This window comes from Ornithorhynchus anatinus, chromosome 1 (assembly GCF_004115215.2).
Source record: "Ornithorhynchus anatinus isolate Pmale09 chromosome 1, mOrnAna1.pri.v4, whole genome shotgun sequence".
NCBI classification, from domain to species: domain Eukaryota; kingdom Metazoa; phylum Chordata; class Mammalia; order Monotremata; family Ornithorhynchidae; genus Ornithorhynchus; species Ornithorhynchus anatinus.
This window is the reverse complement of record NC_041728.1, coordinates 34,195,246-34,205,539: the sequence shown is the minus strand read 5'-3', so window position 1 is coordinate 34,205,539 and position 10,294 is coordinate 34,195,246. Positions and strand designations below refer to the sequence as shown.

Here is a 10,294-nt window from a genome sequence, read left to right as displayed (position 1 = left end):
TCAGACCCAGAAAAAAGTCCCTTCAAAGGAGACGGAGGATGGACAGAGTGACCCTGGAGACAGGACTGTGAGCACCCAGAGTTGAGATCTTTCAATAGAATTAAGGGCCCAGGGTCTCCTCAGACCCACAGTCACGCCAAACAGAACCAGTTCTCTGCCCAAAGCCCCAGCCCCCAGATCGAGAACCAGGTCTGACGCCACAGTGGCCTCCTCAGCCTCCAAGCGCTCTCCCTGAACCCTACTCAACCTCACCCCTTCAAAATGCTCTCACTCACTCACTCACACACACACACACAGATTCTCAAACACAACACCTTCCCTTGGATTCTGTTTTCCTCCCCATCACACGTTCATTATCCTCGGAACCAGGGAGACTCCAAAGGCTCCATGTCTACCGTCAACATCGGCACGAGGTGGACCCGCACTGAGGCGATGGTTTCTGGTTCTTCCCCCTATTGACAGAAATAACAGCGAGTCAAAAAAGATGACCCAAATGACAGTTAAGGTTGCAAGATGGTCCCCAGATATAATGGGAAGGCCTCACCCCCTTGCCAGGCTGATCAAAGAAACTGCACATAGTACTGGGCAGGAAGGTTGTGTCTGTCCCAGACCCACCGCACACCTCAGCATGGCACTCGGGTCTTTCTTCGGAGAGGAGGAAATAACTCAATTCTATTTCCAAGGACAAGATGATCTCTCTCAATAGACGGATCTGGAAACATAGTCGACGGAGGAACTTCCGGGCTCCACAGAGGATACGACGACAATCCTAGGATGAATTCAAGACTCACTACCTGCCAATGAGGGGGTGACGCACAGTCCGCTGACCTCCATGACACATAAGGAAAAAGGATTCCTGACCGAAGAGGGCCGGTGGAAAAACTCTGGAAGGACGATGAAGCCCAGAAACTGAGGATTCCGTGACAAAACGGAATCCTTGTTTCTAAGTCCAAGAGATAGCTAGCGTTCATTCTCACCTGGCAGGAGATTCTTTGAGGTTTTCCTCATTCCTATATTCCCACCGGCGGTGGCCTGCGAAATGATAAGAAGAGTGGATAGGATGGTGGCCTGGGGGGAAAGGAAAAAAACAAATGGGAAACAAAGGCAAGCCCATCAGTTTCTCTTAAGAGGACAGGCCTCCGCGAGCACCAAGTCAACCGCTTGTTGAAAAACACACAACTATTCACCCTCAGACACCCTAGCTTCCTCACTTATCTCCCACTGCCAGAGAGCACAGCACACCCAGGCCAAAGAAAGTCTCAATTCTAACGACAAGCGCTCTCCAAGCCAAATACTGGATTAGCAGGGGTGGGGGAAAACCTGCACGACTCATCACCGTATCTGATTTCTAGGAAACTTACTAGAAAAATCAGGGAGGCCAAAACAGTAATCCAGATCTATCTGGAGTGCTGAGACAGACTAACAAGAAAAAAGTCTCCCCCCCACCCCCACACACACACACACACTCTCTCTCCACTCTCATGCTCTGTTGACAGTGCTCTCCAATACCCCGATAGGAAAAATTCCATTCTTGGGGACCCACACGGAGACAAATCAATTCCTAGAAGAACGAAGTTCTCGCCACTCCACGCTACTGCTTGACTCGACCCCTTTTTCCCCAGAAGAATCCCTACCCCAAATTTCAGGGTGGAGCGATGCTTTCCCTGAAGACAAGGACACACCAACTTTCTTTACGAAAGACTCTCCCACTCTACTACTGTTCCTCAGGGATTGATTTTCCTCACTCTACGCTGGACGCTCCGTGGACCCGACTTCTAACAACTCATTCTATCCTTCAGCACTGACACCCATCTCCCATTCAAGGCCCGACATGTCTTGTTCTGCACGACAGATCCAGGACACCTAAAATCTCCCTGCCTCTCTCCTCGAATGCTGCCCCGTACTCGTCCGTTGAAGCGACCGTCCAACCAAGCAGAGTCTCTTCGAAGGAGACGGGGTCTGGACAGAGTGATTCTGCAGACCGCACTGTGACTGGTCAGAGCGGAGAACCATCTATACAATTGAGGTCCCTGAGTCTCCTCACACCCACAGGCAAGCCATACAGAATCACTGCCCTGCACAGAGCCCTGGACCCCTTGCCCTAGAGCAGCTTCCCTGCCCATACTACCCAACGCTGCCTCAATGCCATTACCCCAAAACACAACTCAACCAAACCCTCTCCTCTTCCAGACAGAAACCCAGACACACAGACACATTTTTCTGAAAACCCAAAACCATTGTAATGCTCTGGGCTAGCTGAAAAGAGAATGGGGGGGTGGGCGGCAATACATTTCATGACCCATTCAGTTTTTCCTACAACACATATGCTGCCACCACCATGAACCTCTTGGGGCAAACACAGGCAACAACGATCAAAGACACCCAAGCTTCTCCATTCTTCTCCCTCCCCGGGCCCCTAGATCACCTCACACCCAGTCCCAACAAAGCCTGCATCCAAAACAATACCTCTCCTTACCCAATGCTAAGCCAACAGGGGTGGGGGAAAAACCCACAACACCCCTCCCTACCCCAGGTTGTGACTCAATCTAGTTAAGTACTCTAAGTCAACTACTTGAAATTCAGGGACACCACGACGGGAATCGAGATGAATCCGGAATCTTTGCTAACACAGACACAAATGTACGTTCTCTCTCATTCACCTTTTCTCCCTCTCTTGGTGACTTGCAGTTTAACTGTTGACCGTGTCCTCCCATTCCCCGGGAAATAACCCCTTAGAGAGAAGGAAAGATCCCATCTTTGGGACTGGCTAATGGTCAAGGGCATGCCTGGGAGAAAAACTGGACACTAGAATCCACCCTACTCCTTCAATTGACCCCTCTCTCCCCACAAAAGTACCTGTCCCAAGTTTCTGTGGGAGATGGCGGTATGCCCCCGAGGCCAAAGAGATCCCACATTTCGGGATGGAGGAGAGTCTGATTCGAGGACTAGGCTTCAGGGAGCAAGGCTCCCAACTTGATGCTAAACTCTCCATGAAACTCATTCCCTACAACTCAGTCCATCGCTCACGACTGACATCCGTCTCACCCTACATCCCTACAGTTCTTCTTCTGAAATGAGGCCAAAGGAAACTGAGAACCTGCCTCTCCTCCTCCTCACCAAACACTTCCCTGGTCTCTTCCCTGGAAGCAACTGTCAAACCCAGAAAAAAGTCCCTTCAAAGGAGACGGAGGATGGACAGAGTGACCCTGGAGACAGGACGGTGAGCACCCAGAGTTGAGACCTTTCTATAGAATTAAGGGCCCAGGGTCTCCTCAGACCCACAGTCAAGCCAAACAGAACCAGTTCCTTGCCCAGAGCCCCGGCCCAGAGATCCGGGACCGGATTCTGACTCGACAGTGACTTCCTGGGCCTCCACGCTCTCTGCCGGAACCTAACTCGACCCTGCCCCCTCAAAATGTTCTCGCTCTCTCTCTCTTTCTCTCTCTCTCACACACACACACACACACACACACTTCACAAACCCCAACACCTACCCTTGGTTTCGGTTTTTCATCCCATCATATGCTCATGATCCTCGGAACCAGGCAGCCTCCAAAAGATCTGTGTATATTGTCGATATTGGCACAAGATGGACCCACACGGAGTCGATCTTTTCAGGTTCTTCCAGATTCCTACAGGCATTATTCTGCATAAGACCATAAGAGTGAAGAAGAACTGAAGGGGGTCTACACTAGCTGAAAAAAAATACTAAAAGTTAAAAATCGACCTATCAATTTTATTATAAAATTATCATTCAGTTTTTCCTACAGCACACCTGAGTCTACCACCTCCGGATCAACTTCTGGGAGCAAACGCATGCAAAGACAACCAAAAACACCCTAGTTTCTCTATTGTTCCCTCCCCGGCCATAGGATCGCCTCACACCCAGGCCCGAAAAGGCATGTGTCGAAATTACTAGACCGCTCCAGGCCATAGGCTGACCCAACCGGGGTGGGAAAAAAAACCCACTAAACTCCTCGCCACCCATGGTTTCTATTTAACTCACTTAAAATTCTGGAAGGCCACTACAGGAATCCAGATGCATCTGGGATCTTGACACACAGACATACACATACACACTCTCTCTTTCTCCTTCTCTTCTGCCCTCGGTGACTTCCAATTTCACTATTGAGCGTGTCCTCCCACTTCCCTGTAAACAAACCCTAACAGAGAAGCCAAGAGAAGCAGCGTGGCTCAGTGGAAAGAGCACGGGCTTTGGAGTCAGGGCTCATGAGTTCGAATCCCAGCTCTGCCACTTGTTGGCTGTGTGACTGTGGGCAAGTCACTTAACTTCTCTGTGCCTCAGTTCCCTCATCTGTAAAATGGGGATGAAGACTGTGAGCCCCACGTGGGACAACCTGATTCCCCTATGTCTACCCCAGCGTTTAGAACAGTGCTCGGCACATAGTAAGCGCTTAACAAATACCAACATTATTATTATTATTATTAAGATCCCTTCTTTGGCATGGCCTTGACAATTAGCTGGTCCCAAAGAGAACACGAGGCACTACACCCAACCCTACTTCTTCACTTGACCCGTCTCTCCCAAGAAATATCACTATCTCTAAATTTGGGTATACATGGATGCTTGCCCTAAGGCCAATTATACCCCATATTTCCAGATAGAAGGCAGGCAAGAACTTGACCTCATTGTACAATACTCCATATTAGACACTAGAATTTCCATGAAACACATCTCCTGCAAATTGCTCCATCCCTCCCCACTGACCTCCCTATCTCACGCTCAAGTCTCCAGAATTCCTTGTCTGAAAGGATCACAAAGGAAACCAGAAGCCTGCCTGTCCTCCTCCTCACCAAACACTTCCCTGGAAGGCACCGTCAGACCCAGAAAAGAGTCCCTTCAAAGGACACGGAGGATGGACAGAGTGACCCTGGAGACAGGACTGTGAGCACCCAGAGTTGAGACCTTTCTATAGAATTAAGGGCCCAGGGTCTCCTCAGACCCACAGTCAAGCCAAACAGAACCAGTTCTCTGCCCAGAGCCCCAGCCCCCAGATCCAGGACAACGTTCTAACTCGACAGTGACTTCATCATTCTCTCCCAGAACCCAACTCAACCTTACCCCCTCAAAATGCTCTCTCTCTCTCTCACACACACACACACAAACACACACACACACCACACATTTTTCAGAAAACACAACACCTTCCCTTGGATCCAGTTGCTCTTGTGGCCATGCAGTCACCCTCCTCATCGTCGTGCAGGCCCCAGGTGATTGGGAAGTTGCGATACGGTTGACCGGAGATGAACCAAGCCCGACTCCGTTTTTTCCATTTTCTTCCCCCTGTTGGTACAAAACGTGGCCAATCCAAAAAACAATCCCCTGAATGCCACCAGAATTTTATAAGGGGACCTCTCGATGGACCAGCTAAGGCCCCACCTCCTACTTTGATCAATAAAAATCAAACTGCCCACACTACTTGGTGTTGCGTCGTGTGAATTCCATCTCCACGTCATGCCTCAACGTGCCTCTCTCGTCTTCCACTGCAGAGGAGGAAACAACAAAATTAAAAAAAAAAAATTCACACCAAAAAGTGATTTCTCCATCCCATAAGAGAGACTTATTTTCATCCATTTTTCCTGAAAAATCTGCAAATGGAGCCACTACAGGACCTTCCAGGAGCCAGAAAATTGGAGGGTTTGCTGAGGACTCACTCAAAGGCTAATCGCTGTATTCAGCACAGGCAGTGATCTTCACGATCATCAGAGATGGAGGGGCACGAGGCGTTTAAAGCCAAGGTGAACACTTGGAACAGACCAGCAGGCCAAATCAACATGACAATCCATAAGTTCAAAGAACCCTTGGTTCTGATGACAAAAACAAACTGTTATTCCTCCTCACCTTCCATGACATTTTTCAAGTAATCCTGAACTCCAGATTCCAACCCAACAGTATATTCTTCATAGGATCATGGGAAAGGAGAACAGCTATTGGGGCTCCGGGATAGCTGAAAAGGAAATGGAAAAAAATAAAAAACACACAAATTGACAAACCATTCTGTTTTTCCTACAGCACATCTGCTTTCACCTCCCCTAAAATCCACCTCTGGTGGCAAACCCAGGCAAGGAAACCCAAGACACCAGGGACGTTTCTCCATTCTTCCCTCCCCGGGACACTGGATCCCCTCACACCCAGCCCCAAGAAAGCCTGCATCCAACCAAGACCTTTCCCGATCAAATACTGAGCCAACAGGGGTGGGGGGCGGTGGGGGACAGGGGTGAGGGAGGGGGAAATCTGCAACACTCCTCGCCATCCTTGTTTGATACTCAACCCACTGAACAATTTGGGACACCACGACAGGAATCCAGATCCAGGTGGGGGCTTGATACACATACACACACACCCCCCCAAACACACACTCCCTGATTCTCCTCATCTCCCTCTCTCTCTGTCTTTCCGTTTACACTGTGGACACTGTCCTCCCACTCCCCTGCAAACAACCCCTGACAGAAAAGCAGACATCCAATCGTGGGGACCAGATAATGGTTAAGGCAATGCTCCGGAAAAGCCTGGACACTACACTCAACCCTACTTCTTCCCTGGAACCCTCTCTCCCCAGAGAAATCCCTATCGCTACTTTCTGGGGGTAGGGCAGGTTTCCCCAAGGCCAAGGTACCCACATTTCCATAGGTCGGGTGGTCTTAGTTAAGTCCTAGGCCTCCGTGCACAACGCTCCATACGAGACACTAGAATTTTCATGAAACTCATGCCCTGATACTCGTTCCATCCCTCACCACTGACCTCCCTATCTCACGCTCAAGTCTCCAGAATTCCTAGTCTGAAAAGATGACCAAGGAAACCAGAAGCCTGCCTGTCCTGCTCCTCACCAAACACTTCCCTGGTCTCTTCCCTGGAAGCGACTGTCAGACCCAGAAAAAAGTCCCTTCAAAGGACATGGAGGATGGACAGAGTGACCCTGGAAACAGGACTGTGAGCACCCAGAGTTGAGACCTTTCTATAGAATTAAGGGCCCAGGGTCTCCTCAGACCCACAGTCAAGCCAAACAGAACCAGTTCTCTGCCCAGAGCCCCGGCTCCCAGATCCAGGAAAGAGTTCTGACTTGACAGTGGCCTCTGCCCTCCACGCTCTCTCCCAGAACCCAACTCAACCTCCCCCCGAAAATGCTCTCTCTCTGTCTCTCTCTCACACACACACACCAAAGTCCAACACGTTAGCTTCCCTTGGATTGTGTTTTTCTCCCCATCACACGCAGATGATCGTCACAGCCAGGGAACCTCCAATTGCTCTCTGTACATCCTTCAGGTTGGCACGAGATGGGCCCCCACCGAAACGAACGTTTTACGTTTTGTGCCCCCTATTGGCAAAAAAAAAAAAAAGAAGAAGATGGTGGATCAAAAAAGCATAGCCCACATGACAGCTAAGGTTTCAGGATGGTCCCGTGGTAGACTGGGGAATGCCTCGCATCCTAGCTAGGCCAATAATAGAAACTGCACAGATTACTGCCAGAAAGGGTGTCTTTCTTCCCGACCAACTGTACACCTCACCGTGGCTCTCTGGTCTTTCCTTGGAGAGAAGGAAAACACAGAATTCTATTCCCGAGGAAGTGAACTCTCTCAACCGACCCTTACAATTCTGGCAATCGAGGCGATGCGGGACCTTCCAGAATGTACAGATAATTCGACAGTCGTCTTAGGACAAATTCTAGACTCACTAACTGCAAATGGAGAGTATTGCGCACAGCCCCTCATCTCCGTGTAACATGAGGAAAAATGTTTCCTAACTGAATTAAGCTGGTGAAAACAGTTTGGAAAGACAAGCCCAGGAACCTGATTTCAATGAGCAAGAGAAAACTGACATTCCTTCTCACCTGCCATGACATTCCTTGAAGTTGGCTTCATTTCGGGATGCCCTCCTGTGGTGCCCTGTGATCCGAGATGAGGAGCAGAGGGGACGGTGGTCTCGGGGGGGATGAAAAACAAAGGGGAAAAAAGGCAAGCCGCTCAGTTTCTCTAAATGACACAGGTCTCGACCCAGCACCACATCAACCTCTTCTTAAAAATACACAGATTTGAACCCACAGACACGCTAGCTTCCTCACTTACTTCCCCCTACCACAGAGCACCACAAAACCATGCCAAACAAAGCCTCGATGCAAAAGACAAGAGTTCTCCAAGGCAAATACTGCATCAATGGGGGAAGGGGAAAATCGGCACTCCCTGTCATTTCTAGGAATCTTACTTGAAAAATCAGGTAAGCCATTAAAGCAATCCAGATCTATCTGGAGTGGTGAGACAGATCACACACACACCCACACACACCCTGATTCTCCTTATCTCCCTCTCTCTCTTTTTTTCTGTTTCAACTGTGGACCGTGTCTCCTCCCATCCCCTGCTAACAACCCCTAGAAGCAAAGCAGACATCCAATCTTGGCGACCAGCTAATGGTCAAGGCAATGTCCCGGAAAACACTGGACACTCGACTCCACCCTACTCCTTCACATGACCCCTCTCTTAGAGAAATCCCTATCGCAGGTTTGAGGGCTAGATGGCTGCTTGCCCCAAGGCCAAAGATACCCCTCCTCCCCATTTCCCTAGAGAGGGCAGTCCTAGTCCAGAACAAGGCCTCAATGTACACTGCTCTATACTGGACATTACCATCTCCATGAAACTCAGGCCCTGTAAACTGCTCCATCCCTCCCCACCGACCTCCCTATCTCACGCTCAAGTCCCCAGAATTCCTTGTCTGAAAGGATCACAAAGGAAACCAGAAACCTGCTGGTCTTGCTCCTCACCAAACACTTCCCCGGTCTCTTCCCTGGAAGCGACCGTCAGACCCAGAAAAAAGTCCCTTCAAAGGACACGGAGGATGGACAGAGTGACCCTGCAGACAGGACTATGGGCACCCAGAGTTGAGACCTTTCTATAGAATTAAGGGCCCAGGGTCTCCTCAGACCCACAGTCAAGGCAAACAGAACCAGTTCTCTGCCCAGAGCTCCGGCCCCCAGATCCAGGACAACATTCTGACTCGACAGTGGCCTCCTCACCCTCCACACTCTCTCCCAGAACCCAACTCAAACTCACCCCCTCAAAATGCTGTCTCTCTCTCTCTCACACACACACACACACACACACAAAGCCCAACACATTCCCTCCCCTTGGATTCTGCTTTTCTCCCCATCACACGTAGATGATCGTCACAGCCAGGGAGCCTCCAATTGGTCTCCGTACATCGTCAACGTTGGCACAAGATGGGCCTACACCGAAACGAACGTTTTCCATTTTTTCCCCCCCATTGGCAAAAAAAAATAAAATAGGTGGTAGATCAAAACAGCATAGCCCGCTTGACAGCTAATGCTTCAGGCTGGTCCCCGGATAGACCTCCTAGCTAGGCCAATAAACAAAACTGCACAGAGTACTGGCAAAAAAGGTGTCTTTGTTCCCGGATCAACAGTACACCTCAGCGTGGCTCTCTGGTCTTTCCTTGGAGAGAAGGAAAAACACAGAATTCTATTCCCGAGAAGGTAAACTCTCTCAATACACCCTTACGGTTTTGGGAACTGAGCCCATGCGGGACCTTCCAGAATATACAGAGAATACGACAGTTGTCCTAGGATGAATTCTAGACTCACTAACTGCAAATGGAGAGGGTTACGCACAGTCCGTCATCTCCGCACCACATCAGGAAAAATGTTTCCTAACTGAATTAAGCTGCTGAAACAAGTTTGCAAAGACAGTGAAGCCCAGAAGCCTGTTTCAAAGTGCAAGAGAAAACCGACATTCCTTCTCACCTGCCGTGACATTCCTTGAAAGTTTTCTTCATTTTGCAATTCCCTCCTGTGGTGCCCTGCGATACGAGATGAGGAGCATACAGGACGGTGGTCTGGGGGGGATGAACAACAAAAGGGGAAAAAAGGCAAGCCGTTCAGTTTCTTTAAATGAGACAGGTCTCTACCCATCACCACATCAACCTCTTCTTAAAAATACACAGATTTGAACCCACAGACACCCTAGACACCTTCTACTTTGACCCATAAAAAATCAAACTACCCATACGACTTTGTGATGCATCCTGGGAGTTCCCTATCCACCTCGTGCCTCAATGTGCCTCTCTCGTCTTCCACCGGAGAGGAGGAAGCAACACAATTTAAAGAAAAAAAATAAAATCACACAGAAAATTTTATTTGTCCATCCCATAAGAGAGACTGATTTTCATCCCTTGCTCCTGAAAAATCTGCTAATGGAGCAACTACAGGACCTTCCAGGAACCAAAAAATTGGAGGGTTTGTTGAGGACTCACTCCAAGGTTAAATCA

The 10,294-nt window shown here is 49.4% G+C and overlaps 1 long non-coding RNA gene across 1 annotated transcript; it reads right to left on the bottom strand.

Moving 5' to 3' along the window:
• Nucleotides 1–330: 330 nt before the first annotated feature.
• On the bottom strand, nucleotides 331–4,204 carry LOC120638334. The gene is made up of 4 exons (XR_005659941.1): nucleotides 3,495–4,204; nucleotides 978–1,068; nucleotides 623–769; nucleotides 331–452 (listed from the first exon to the last, which is right to left on the bottom strand). It is a non-coding gene; the product is annotated as an uncharacterized LOC120638334 (long non-coding RNA).
• Nucleotides 4,205–10,294: the final 6,090 nt, after the last annotated feature.